General features: G+C 45.0%; 1 protein-coding gene across 1 annotated transcript in view; it reads right to left on the bottom strand.

Moving 5' to 3' along the window:
- The window catches only part of LOC107294192 (zinc finger protein 436-like), a 38,058-nt gene that overhangs the window by 20,965 nt on the left and 5,287 nt on the right, over positions 1-11,806 (bottom strand). The window lies entirely within an intron of this gene.

Here is an 11,806-nt window from a genome sequence, read left to right as displayed (position 1 = left end):
TGATATATGAGTTCATAAAAATTAAAAGCCTAGTGCAGTGATGGCGAACCTTTTAGAGACCGAGTGCCCAAACCGCAACCCAAAACCCACTTATTTATTGCAAAGTGCCAGGGCCGCATCAGCATTGTGGTGCCTTCAGGGCAGGGGGGGGGGCAGGGAGGCACCTCTGAGTACCGGCTCTGGCATGCAAAAACCAGGGGTGCAAAAATGGGCCACCGTGCTGCAAGGCGCAAAATGGCCGCCGCCGCACCATGGGGTGCAGATACAAGGCGCTGCACCACGCAGCCACAGGGCAGGGCTAGTGAGCACGTGTGCCAACAGAGAGGGCTCCGAGTGCCGCCTCTGGCACGCGTGCCATAGGTTCGCCACCACTGGCCTAGTGGTTGCCTTTGTTGCCTAGTGGACTGAACCCGGAAAAATAGATTAATTCAGTCATGACGTTCCAATGGGATTATTTCAGGAAACCGTGGCGATGCGAACCCCAGCAAACCCAACCAATTATTGTATATTATTCAGTAAACCAACAAAAATAGGTTTTTAGTGTTAAGCAGGAACCCAACTTTTGTATACGTGTGTCTAAGAGTACAAGGCGCGCACACATACACCCACCAATTTCACTGGACACCAAAAGATTTTTTAGAAGTTTTACTTCCTGAAAAACTTTAGGTGATTATGACAGACCCCCTTCGAACTCAAGACAAATGTAATTTCAGTGTGACTGTATTACCTAGGAATCCTGAGAAACATGAAATTAATGTTTGATGACTATAATGTACGTAATCACATATTTCCAACACGTTACACGAGTTCAACAGGGCCAAAAATGTTTTGCTGCTGATTTTCATTTGTATTGTGTCCTATGCATCTCACTGCAGTATCCAATAACAGTCAGCCAGCATCGATGGATTTCAGTTACTCCAATGCCATTTTTCCATTTTGTGGCAGTATCCTGCTGAAATCTTTCACCACGTTCATCGCTGACTACACCTAGATTTTCAAGAAGGAAGTCCGAAGTCTGAGTGTGCAAAATGAACCTTCAGTGACAGGTTGCACCTCATGATGGTATGCTGTAAAAAGTTTGTCAACCAGCTGAACGTGGTTTGGTGCATTGTAAATTGCCAAGAAAATTCTCAATAACGTCCTTGATTGCTTTCCAGGCAATTTTCTCTGGCCCCACTAACAGATCTTGACTTGTCATTGATGATCATCTGTGGACCAACACAAATGCCTTGGCATCAGTTATTCTGGGAAACATCTGTTTCAAATAATGAAAACCTTCACCTTCGTTGTTCATCACTTTCACAAAATTTTTCATCTGTCCGAGTTTTACGTGAGGCAGGAGGAAAAAATCCCTTTGTCAGGTCAACTATGTCAGGTCAACTATACTGCAGTTTTTCTGTCCTGGAACCAAATTCTTTCAGAGTGACCTTTCTCTTGCAGTGCTGTCCCATTTGCGTATGTATCAACAGTATTTTGTATATCTGAGCTGCATTCCAAGCAGCAGATCCACTACTTTTAAATCTCCCCAGGAAGTTTTTAAGAAGAGACTAGACAACCATTTGTCTGACATCGTATAGCAGGGGTGTCAAACTCAATTTCATTGAGGGCCGCATCAGCATTGCGGTTGCCCTTGGGGGGCCGGATGAGTGTGGCCAGGGTGGGTGCAGTCCAGGGGACTCGCAGGAGTCTTCTCCAGCACCAGAGTTCAAAGGCCTCGATTCTTTGGTGCTCAGCCTTTCTTATGGTCCAACTTTCACAGCCATACATTGCAACTGGGAAAATCATGGCCTTGACTATACGTACTTTTGTTGACAGGGTAAATCCAGAACTTTGTCACTGTTCCTCCCTGGCTGGCGCATTGCAGCATCTTCATCTGTTTTGTCTAAGCTCCACTTCTCTGCTGGTTTCAGTACTGGCAGATTGTTGTCACGTGGCACTGGTGTCCTGGCTGGAGGCAGGTTGAGGTATTTAATTGATTTCTTATTTTTAGCAGAGAAACCAGCGACATTAGAATAAAATTCTTTATTGGCCAAGTGTGATTGGAGACACAAGGAATTTGTCTCCGGTGCATAAGCTCTCTGTACATACAAGCAACAAGTGATAAATCATGATCATAATCATAAAATACAATCATTATAAATCATAAGATACAATACTCCATGCTAGTCATAAAGTACTAAAAGCAATCAACATAAATTGTAAGATACAAACAACAAAATGATAGTCCTAGGATGCTAAAGGAATAGGTAATAGGAAAGATGAGAAGGACAATAGTAATACAGCCCTACTACGTGGTTTGACATCCCAGGGCATAAAACAGTGTTGTGGGAATTAGTTGTTTAGCAGACTGATGGCATTGGAGGCAGGGGGGAAACTGTCTTTGTGTCTAGTTGTTTTGGCGTGCAATGTCCTATATAGCATCGTTTTGAGGGACGAAGTTGAAAGAGTTTATGTCCAGGATGTGAGGAATCTGTAGGTATTTTCACAGTCCTCTTTCTGGCTCATGAAGTACACAAGTCCTCAATGGAAAGCAGGCTGGTTGCAATTGTTTTTTCTGCAGTCCTAACTATTCGCTGAAGTCTGTGTCATGTTTGGATGCTGTGCCAAACCAGACAGTTATAGAAGGGCAAATGATAGACTCAATAATTCCTTTGTAGAACTGTATCAGCAGCTCCTCCAATCTGAGCTTTCTTAGTTGGCACAAGAAGTACATTCTTTGTTGTGCTTTTTTGATGACATTTTTGATGTTAGGTGTCCATTTCAAATCCTGGGAGATTATAGAAGCCAGAAACTTGAAGGTCTGTATTGTTGATATTTTGTTGTCTAGTATTATAAGAATTTAGAATAGAATAGAGCTGGAAGTGACCTTGGAGATCTTCTATCTAGTCCAACCCCCTGCTCAAGCAGGAGAACCTATACCATTTCAGACAAGTGACTGTCTAGTCTCTTCTTAAAAACTTTCAGTGATGGAGAACCCACAATTTCTGAAGGCAAGCTGTTCCACTGTTTAATTGTCCTCACTGTTAGGAAGTTTCTCCTTAATTTCAGGTTGCTTCTCTCTTTGACCAGTTTCCAACCATTGTTTCTTGTCCTGCCTTCAGGTGCTTTGGAGAATAATTTGACCCCCTCTTCTTTGTGGCTGCTCCTCAAATGCTGGAATACTGCTGTCATCTCACCCGTTTCTTCTTTTCTTTAGACTAGCCAAACCCAAGTCCTGCAGCAGTTCTTAGTATGTTTTAGTCTCCAGGCCTTTGATCATTTTAGTTGCTCTTCTCTGAACTTTTTTTCAAAATCTTAACATCTTTTTTGTAGTATGGTGACCAAAATTGCTTACAGTATTCCAAGTGTGGTCTTACTAGGGTTTTATAAAGCGGTACAAATATTTCACGTGATCTTGATTCTATGCCTGTTTATACCCAGGACTGTATTAGCTTTTTTGGCTGTTGCTGCACACTGCTGGCTCATATTCAAGAGGTGTGGAATAGGAGGGGTTCTCCTAAACTCTACTATCATTTCTAAGTTCTGAGTGTGTTCAGTTCAAGATTGTTCCGGCCGCACCACAGATTAGACCAGTGATGGCGAACCTTTTAGAGACCAAGTGCCCAAACTGCAACCCAAACCCACTTATGTATTGTCGGGTGCCGGATGGGCGTGGCCCATTGGGTGGGTGTGGCCCATTGGGGGGGCGTGGCTGCAGTGGTAATGGCAGACTGGGTGGGACTAAAAAGTTCAATCAATCAATTCCAACTTTGCGAGATCTTTCACCCCCCAGAAGTTGAAATTGATTGACTGAACCTTTTTTTTTTTTTTTGCACACGGCGGCAGAGGCCTAAAGCGAAAAGTTTTTATAAAACCCCGCTGAAGGCCTAGGACTGGGGCGATGGCACATGTGCCCACAGAGAGGGCTCTGCGTGCCGCCTGTGGCATGCGTGCCATAATTTCACCACCACGGGGTTAGACAAAAGTAATAGTCTGTCACATGGACATTCTGTTTTCACCATATCATTGGGACAGGAACCAGCATTGATTTCCGAGTTCCTCTGTGCCAAGCTCTAAGATCAACAACACATCTTGCACAACAAAGCAGCCCAGGCCTTGTCTTGATCCCCAACCTCACAATCAAAATAGAGTACATACACTTTCTTAACAATTCCAGTCACGGTGCATTTTTGAGGCTTAAGCATGTAGACGCCACAAATGTAGCAGAACGTATCATGGCCGTTCCCACATTGGTCAGACATTTCTGCTGTCCCCAATCATCCTATAACAAATCTAGAACCAGTTTACTTGTTATGAAAATTACATGTACACAGACAATGTTTTGCCATGTATCAAAATACATGGAAATTGATATCGACAAAATGATACCATACCATCTGTGCATGCAAGCTGCTTTATAGCTTTTCCAGGCAGCATCCATCCAGCCTAAGCATGCCTACGCATGCCCAAACTATACCAGATCTACAAATGTTATGCAATATGCCTCAGATGCATGCCTGAACACGCATGAGCTACACAAAGCATTTTACAATGCAAGCGAAAATGAGTAAACTTAAAATATATCTAAGAAGAAATTACAAAACAAGATTTCTATAAAACAGTAAGCGATAGGTTAAATTTCAGGTTAGTTTCAGGACTGACAGCCAGATAGGTTTGTTGCTATAGAAATGGCTAGCTAACATATACTGTTGTGTAAAAGTACAAAGTTGAGGTTGTAATGTTACTCTTCTACTGTGCTAAAGAGAGTTGGAAGTCTGTGCCTTTTTTTCGTTTCCCCTCTTTACTCTCTATTTTCTTTTTTTTTTCTTTTTCCCTCCCCTGCCTATTCTATTACTTTTTAAAATTTTCTCTTCGTATTTTATACTTAGATAAACTAATACAAATGTAATCTCAACAGGATTAACGGCCAAAAATGTATAAGATACACCCAGAAGTGTTCAGGAAGCAAAATGTTTGTTGTCCAGCACACGAACCCAACCTCTGTACAGTGCTGCCTCGTGGGTGTACGTGTCCACACCTTGCACACCTAATAGCCATAGTTTTTTAAATCACCAAACAGCTCCCGCCCAACAGGCAACGTCGAAAGTAGCGCAACCCACAAGTCTCCCGCTACTTTAAAGATTAAACCCCGAAGGTCCCCAGAGTCCTTGACGGATTTGCAAGACACCCCCCCCCCCATCCTACGACTTTTAGGTTCCCATTACCGGAGGTGGGAAAAGCTGGGAAAGCCAGGAAAAATAGGGCATTTAAAAAGGGCAAGATTCCTCCTCCGATAGGAAAAGCAACGGAAACCAACCAAAGCCAAAACGTCGGATTTGAAATCTGATTATTATTATTTTGGGGGGGGGACGGGTGTGTGTGTGTGTGTGTGTTGCTTTTTGTAGCCACAATGAACACATCAGCAGGGAGGGGCGCGCCCGTGCAGCCTTCCCTGCCCATTGCCAGGATCGGAAAGCAATGTCCTGCCTTGCTCTGTTGTTTATTTCTACGCTGGCGGGTTTTTTTAACCCCGCTTTGCAATTTGGGGTTTCTCTGTTCCCCCCTTCCTCTCCTTCTCCCCCGCCCCAAATCACCCTCCCCCCCGCCTCCCTCTCCCCGCGCCAGCCACTCACCTGCCTTCGCTCGCTCGCTCGCCCGCCCGCAAAGCTTAATTCAAAACCCCACTTTTGCCAGAGAGACGGACAGGAAGTGCCGTATTTATTTATGGGATCCAGCTCTCTCCCCTTATTCTCCCACCCCACCCTGAAATTCCCCTGCCCCTCTAGCCCCGGCAGCTTCATGGTTTCAACCCTTTAGAGCGGTGTTTCTCAACCTTGACAATTTTAAGGCATGTGGACTTCAACTCCCAGAATTCCACAGCCAGCTTTGCTGGCTGTGGAATTCTGGGAGTTGAAGTCCACATGCCTTAAAATTGTCAAGGTTGAGAAACACTGCAGTTTAGAGGGCGATCCAGCGGCGCGCTCTGCTTTGGGCGGAGGAATCAATGAACGGAGGAGGGTCTCCCATTTCAAAGAGCGGCCCACGACGCCCCTCCCCCGTACATCTCGCCTCTTAGGGGCCTCCTGGGGGGGGCTGCACCCCCCCCCCAAAGTAGGGAAGGTCCGTTTGCTGAATAGGAATTAGGGCTACGCAGATCATATGGTGGACAACTTGGATACTTAATTCTTTTTCCCTAAAGTTCAGATGGACCCTTGAATTGCCATCTGGGGTTCTGGGTCAGGCTTCCTTGGGGCCACATATGACTTGGGGGGAAACTGAGAGGGTGCAACTCCCTCGACTGGACTTGTGTCTTGAAAAGTCCCTTCAGCAGAAGACTCTGAGAGCATTCCCACATCCTTTAATTCAGTGTTTCTTTAAGCTAGGGCAGTGGTGGCGAACCTATGGCACGCGTGCCATAGGCGGCACCCAGAGCCCTCTCTGTGGGCACGTGCGCCATGCCCCAGAGATGGCAACCGTCCCTCTTGAACCAGCCGCCCGCTAACTCGCCGAGGTCCCACAAGGCCGGATGCATCCCAGCACCCATGTGCTTGCTGGCCTGTGTGCAGGGGTCGATGGTGTCAGGCAGCAGCCGGCCCCTGCTTCACCTTGCCCTGTGACAATGGCACCCCTGCCTTGCCTCGCCTCACCCTGCCGGATGAGCCTCCTGCCCACCGCCCCACCTGCCAGAAACCCCCTGGATCTCCCCCAACCCTGCCCGGCCCCCACAGGCATCCCTTCCACAAGAGCAACATCAAGGAGATCACACCCACTTTGGCCACATCCACCCAGTCTGCCATGACCACCACAGCCACGCCCACCTGGCACCCGGTGATAAACAAGCGGGTTTTGGGTTGCAGTTTCGGCACTCGGCCTCTAAAAGGTTCGCCATCACTGAGCTAGGGGTAGGGAACCTTGGTTCTTTTATCGTGGACTTCAACTCCCAGAATTCCTCAGTCAAGCATGGCTGGTTCAGGAATTCTGGGTACTGAGGTCCACAAGTCATGAAAGAGCCAAGGTTCCCCACCCCTGGTCTAATCTAAAAGAGAAGAGTTGTGGGGGAGCATGACAACTGTCTTCCAGTAGTTGAGGGGCTGCCACAAAGAAGAGAGGATTGACTCATTCTCTAGGCCTCGGGCACCACAGGGTAGGATAAGAAGTAATGGGTGGAAGCTTGTCATAGAGAGATCCAACCTAGAAGTCAAGGGAAATTTTCTGATGGTGAGAAGAATGAATCAATGGAGTATCTTGCCTCCTGGAGTTGTGGGTGCACCATCACTGGAGATTTTTTAAAATAGATTGGACACCCATTTGACTGGGATGGCATAAGGTCTCCTGCCTTGGAAGACCTCCAAGGTCCCTTCTAGCAACATGAAACTGGGGGTGAGATTAAGTCCTGTCCCGAGGATATGGCATAGCCAAACAGCTACTGGGCACATGGGTACAGGGGTTAGAATCAGTGGCTCCCAACCTTTTTTATATCCCGCACCCCTAAAACGCTTCTGATATATTCTTGCACCCTTAAAAAAGTTCAAAACAACGGCAACGAATTATGCATATACACTATAATTTTGAAAACCCAAGTTTTCGCACCCCCTAGAATATCGTCTCACACCCCCAGGGGGTTCAAGCACCCCCAGTTGGGAACCCATGGGTTAGATCAGGGGTGTCAAACTGCCGGCCCACAGGCCGGACGTGTCAACCTGAAGCTGCGCCCACCCCATTGCCAGCAATGGCAAAACTGTCCCGATACGTTGTGCGACGTCACGTGACGTCGCGAGTTTGACATGTCTGCGTTAGATGAATGCAACTAAGAGCCCGAAGCCATGGCCTTGCGTTATCTCATAGCAACAAACAGCATACAGGTAGTCCTCGACTTATGACCACAATTGAGCCTAAAATTTTATGTTGCTAAGTGAAACATTTGTTAGGTGAGGTTTGCCCCATTTTACAACTTCTCTTGCCACAGTATTAAGTGAATCACTGCAATTGTTAAGTGAGTAACACAGTTGATAAGTGAACCTGGCTTCCCCATTGACTCTGTTTGTAAGGTCACAAAAGGTGATCGATCACCTGACCCCCGGGACACTGCAGCCGTCATAAATATGAGTCAGTTGCCAAGCGTCTGAATTTTGGTCACGTGACCCTGGGGATGCTGCAAAGCTTGCAACTGTGAAAAACGGTCATGAGTCGCTTTTGTCAGTGCCATCGTATCTTTGAACGGTCGCTAAATGAACTAACTGTTGTTAAATCGAGGACTACCTGTATTAGAAAACTGTTCAGAAAATCCTTGGTTTTACAAGATTTAAAGATTTTTTTAAAAAAATAGCAGTGAAATATTGCAGCAGAACAATTAATCCACGGAAGTGCTTGCTTCCAGACGCAGCAAAGAGAGCCCCCAGGACGTCATTTACTTCTAGCTTAGGAGATGCACTTTCCAAGATAATGGCTGCAAAAACCACCAAGAAAAATGGAGTTTCCAGACTCAGGAACAGCGTATCTCCCAAGAACAATTTCACGAGTGGGGAATCGATTTTTCTTTTTTTTAAAGCTGCATGCTGACCATTTGAGCTTTTAGAAAACTGGGACTGGCAGGCAAGCGAAATCCGAGACCGGAAGATTCCTCCGATTTTCTTTTAGGTCAGGGCTAGGCCACCTTGGCTCTTTTATGACTCGTGGACTTCAACTCCCAGAATTCCTGAGCCAGCCACGCTGAGGGGAAAGGGAGAGGTTTCCAAGCTGAGCCATGCTGGCTCAGGAATTCTGGGAGTTGAAGTCCACGAGTCATAAAAGAGCCAAGGTTGCCTACCCCTGGACCAGACAGTCACTTGTCTAAGATGGTATAGGTCAAGGGTAGGCAACCTTGGCTCTTTTATGACTCGTGGACTTCAACTCCCAGAATTCCTGAGCCAGCCATGCTGAGGGGAAAGGGAGAGGTTTCCAAGCTGAGCCATGCTGGCTCAGGAATTCTGGGAGTTGAAGTCCACGAGTCATAAAAGAGCTAAGGTGGCCTACCTCTGTTTTAGGTCAACCCGCAACTCCGCTTCAGGCGACTCGAGGAGAATCCGAGGCCTTTGCGAAGGCGACAATACAGAGGCGTCGCCATGACGTCCTGCCAGCCCCGCCCCTTTCGAATCTCCGCGGGATCGTTTCCCCGATCAAAGGGACGCTGCTTGCAATTCAATTGCCCCATGCTCTTTTTGTCATTTGACACACAAACACACACACACACACCCCATTCCGTGACGCCTTTGCGCCGTTTTTTTTTTTTTATGCCTTTCCCCTGCAATGCAGATTGCGGGGGTGTGCTATATGTGAACATGGAGGTTCGATTTACTATAGGAAGAATCAGTTGCAAGAACCAACTGTGGTACACTCGCCTGGGTCTTTACCAGGAGAGAGCTAAATAGGCGCACTTAAAAAAAATATTTACTCAAGGATAATTTCTCTTTAACCTTCCTTCCTCCCCCAACCCATCACCCGCTTCCTGGATTTCTTATTCTTTGATCTCTCTTTTTTTTTTTTCCAGAAACTTTGAAATTTAACTTACCCTTTCCGACCGGTTGAAATTCGCCCAGCAAAACTAAACAATGACAACACCAAACTACAAAGTTTTATCCAATGGAACTACAGGAAAAGGAATTCAGTAAGAGGAAGGGGGTGGGGGGAGAGAAAAAAGAAAAGAAAAAAGAACAGTCTACATTTCTGGATCTACTCTAGCTACTGAACTTTGTGCGTTTAACCCGTTCAGCTTTTCGGAAAATTGCGCGGTTTCACTAACATGATTGTAAAATGATCTCCCAACCAATCCTGCTCCCTTGTGCAGAATTCAGAAGCCAGAACAGATTTTACAGCACAGATGAAAGCAACACGGAAGCAAAAAAAAAAAAAAAGTATTTGCAATAATGATTCCATTTTGGAATAAGTTCGCCTACAGCTTAGCTTTAGTTAGCTTTTGTTAGAACTGTAACCAAAGTCCAGAACTGATCCTAAACTGGTTTTGAGGAGATGTGATTAAACTGGATACGTGTACAAAGGACTGTCCAGCCGTGCACCTGACAATAAATAGATACACGTTGTTGTCATAAAATCCTGGGTTGTATAAACAGAGGCATAGAATCAAGATCATGCAAAGTATTAGTACCGCTTTATAAAACCCTAGTGAGACCACACCTGGAATACTGCAACCAATTTTGGTCACCATACCACAAAAAAGATGTTAAGATTTTGGAAAAAGTTCAGAGAAGAGCAACTAAGATGACCAAAGGCCTGGAGACTAAAACATATGAAGAACGGCTGCAGGACTTGGGTTTGGCTAATCTAAAGAAAAAGAGAAATAGGTAGGGTTGCCAGGTGTCCACTATTTGAGTGGACAGTCCACTTTTTTCACATTATGTTCACTATTTTTTTTTCACAAAATAGTGGACATTTTTTTTATTCAAAAGCTTTATGATGAAATGGTACGTAATCTAAAGCTGTACAGTCTACTTTTTTTACTACTTAACACCCCCCCCCCCTGCTTGTCCGCTATTTTTTGGAAGCAGACCTGACAACCCTAGAAATAGGGATGACATGATAGCAGTATTTGAGTATTTGAAAGGCTGCCACAAAGAAGAGGGGGTCAAATTATTCTCCAAAGCACCAGAGGGCAGGACAAGAAACAATGGTTGGAAACTGATCAAAGAGAGAAGCAACCTGGAATTAAGGAGAAACTTTCTAACAGTGAGGACAATTAAACAGTGGAACAGCTTGCCTCCAGAAATTGTGGGCGCTCCATCACTGGAGGTTTTTAAGAAGAGACTGGACAGCCACTTGTCTGAGATGGTATAGGTTCTCCTGCTTGAGCAGGGGGCTGGACTAGAAGACCTCCAAGGTCCCTTCCAGATTCTATTCTATTCCATTCCATTCTCCAGTGTTTTATGGATCCAGGGACTGTAAGAAAGGAAACTTCTAAGTTTTTAGGGTAATAGACATGGCAGACTGCGGAATTCTGGAAGTTGCTCTACACTTTTTGAAGTTGCCAAAGCTGAGAAACACTATTCTAGACTGTCCCCTTTGAACTGGATCATGGAAACTCGGTAACAATGTGTACCAAATAATTCTAATTTTGTAAACCAAGCCAATTCTCTGTGGTCTTTGGTGGAAAATAGAGGAACAACACAATGTGGTTAAGAGGTGCTCGTCAAAGTAGAATTAAAGAAGGAGGCCAGAGAAAAAACAGTAACAAAAACATTTATGAACGATTGCAAACTTTATACAAGTAGTCCTCAACTTACAGCAGTTCGTTTAATCACCATTTGAAGTTACAACGGCACTGAAAAAAGTAACTTTTGACTGTTTTTCAGACTTATGACCATTGCAGCATCCCCATGGTCATGTGATTAAAATTCAGATGCTTGGCAACTGACTCATACTTATGACGGGTGCAGTGTCCCAGGGTCATGTGATCCCCTTTTGTGACCTTCTGACAAACAAAGTCAACGGGGAAGCCAAATTCACTTAACAACCGTGTTAATAGCAGCTGCAGGGATTCATTTAACAACCGTGGCAAGAAAGGTTGTAAAATGGGGCAAACCACACTTAACAAATGTCTCACTTAACAGAAATTTTGGGCTCAGTTGTGATCATAACTTTATTTATTTATTTATTTATTATTTGAATTTATATCCCGCCCTTCTCCTTGCGGACTCAGGGCGGCTGACAATCAATTAAAAACACCACTAACAATCACAAGTTAAAATTAATTAAAATGAAATATTTAAATTGTCTAATTAAAAAGTAATTAAAAACCCCTCTAAAAAACCCCTCTTAAAAATTATCCTAGGCCAGT

This window comes from Protobothrops mucrosquamatus, unplaced genomic scaffold (genome assembly GCF_001527695.2).
Source record: "Protobothrops mucrosquamatus isolate PMUCROS unplaced genomic scaffold, P.Mucros_1.0 scaffold1861, whole genome shotgun sequence".
Classification (NCBI taxonomy): Eukaryota; Metazoa; Chordata; class Lepidosauria; order Squamata; family Viperidae; genus Protobothrops; species Protobothrops mucrosquamatus.
The sequence above is the reverse complement of the archived record's forward strand: the minus strand, read 5'-3'. Positions and strand labels throughout refer to the sequence as shown.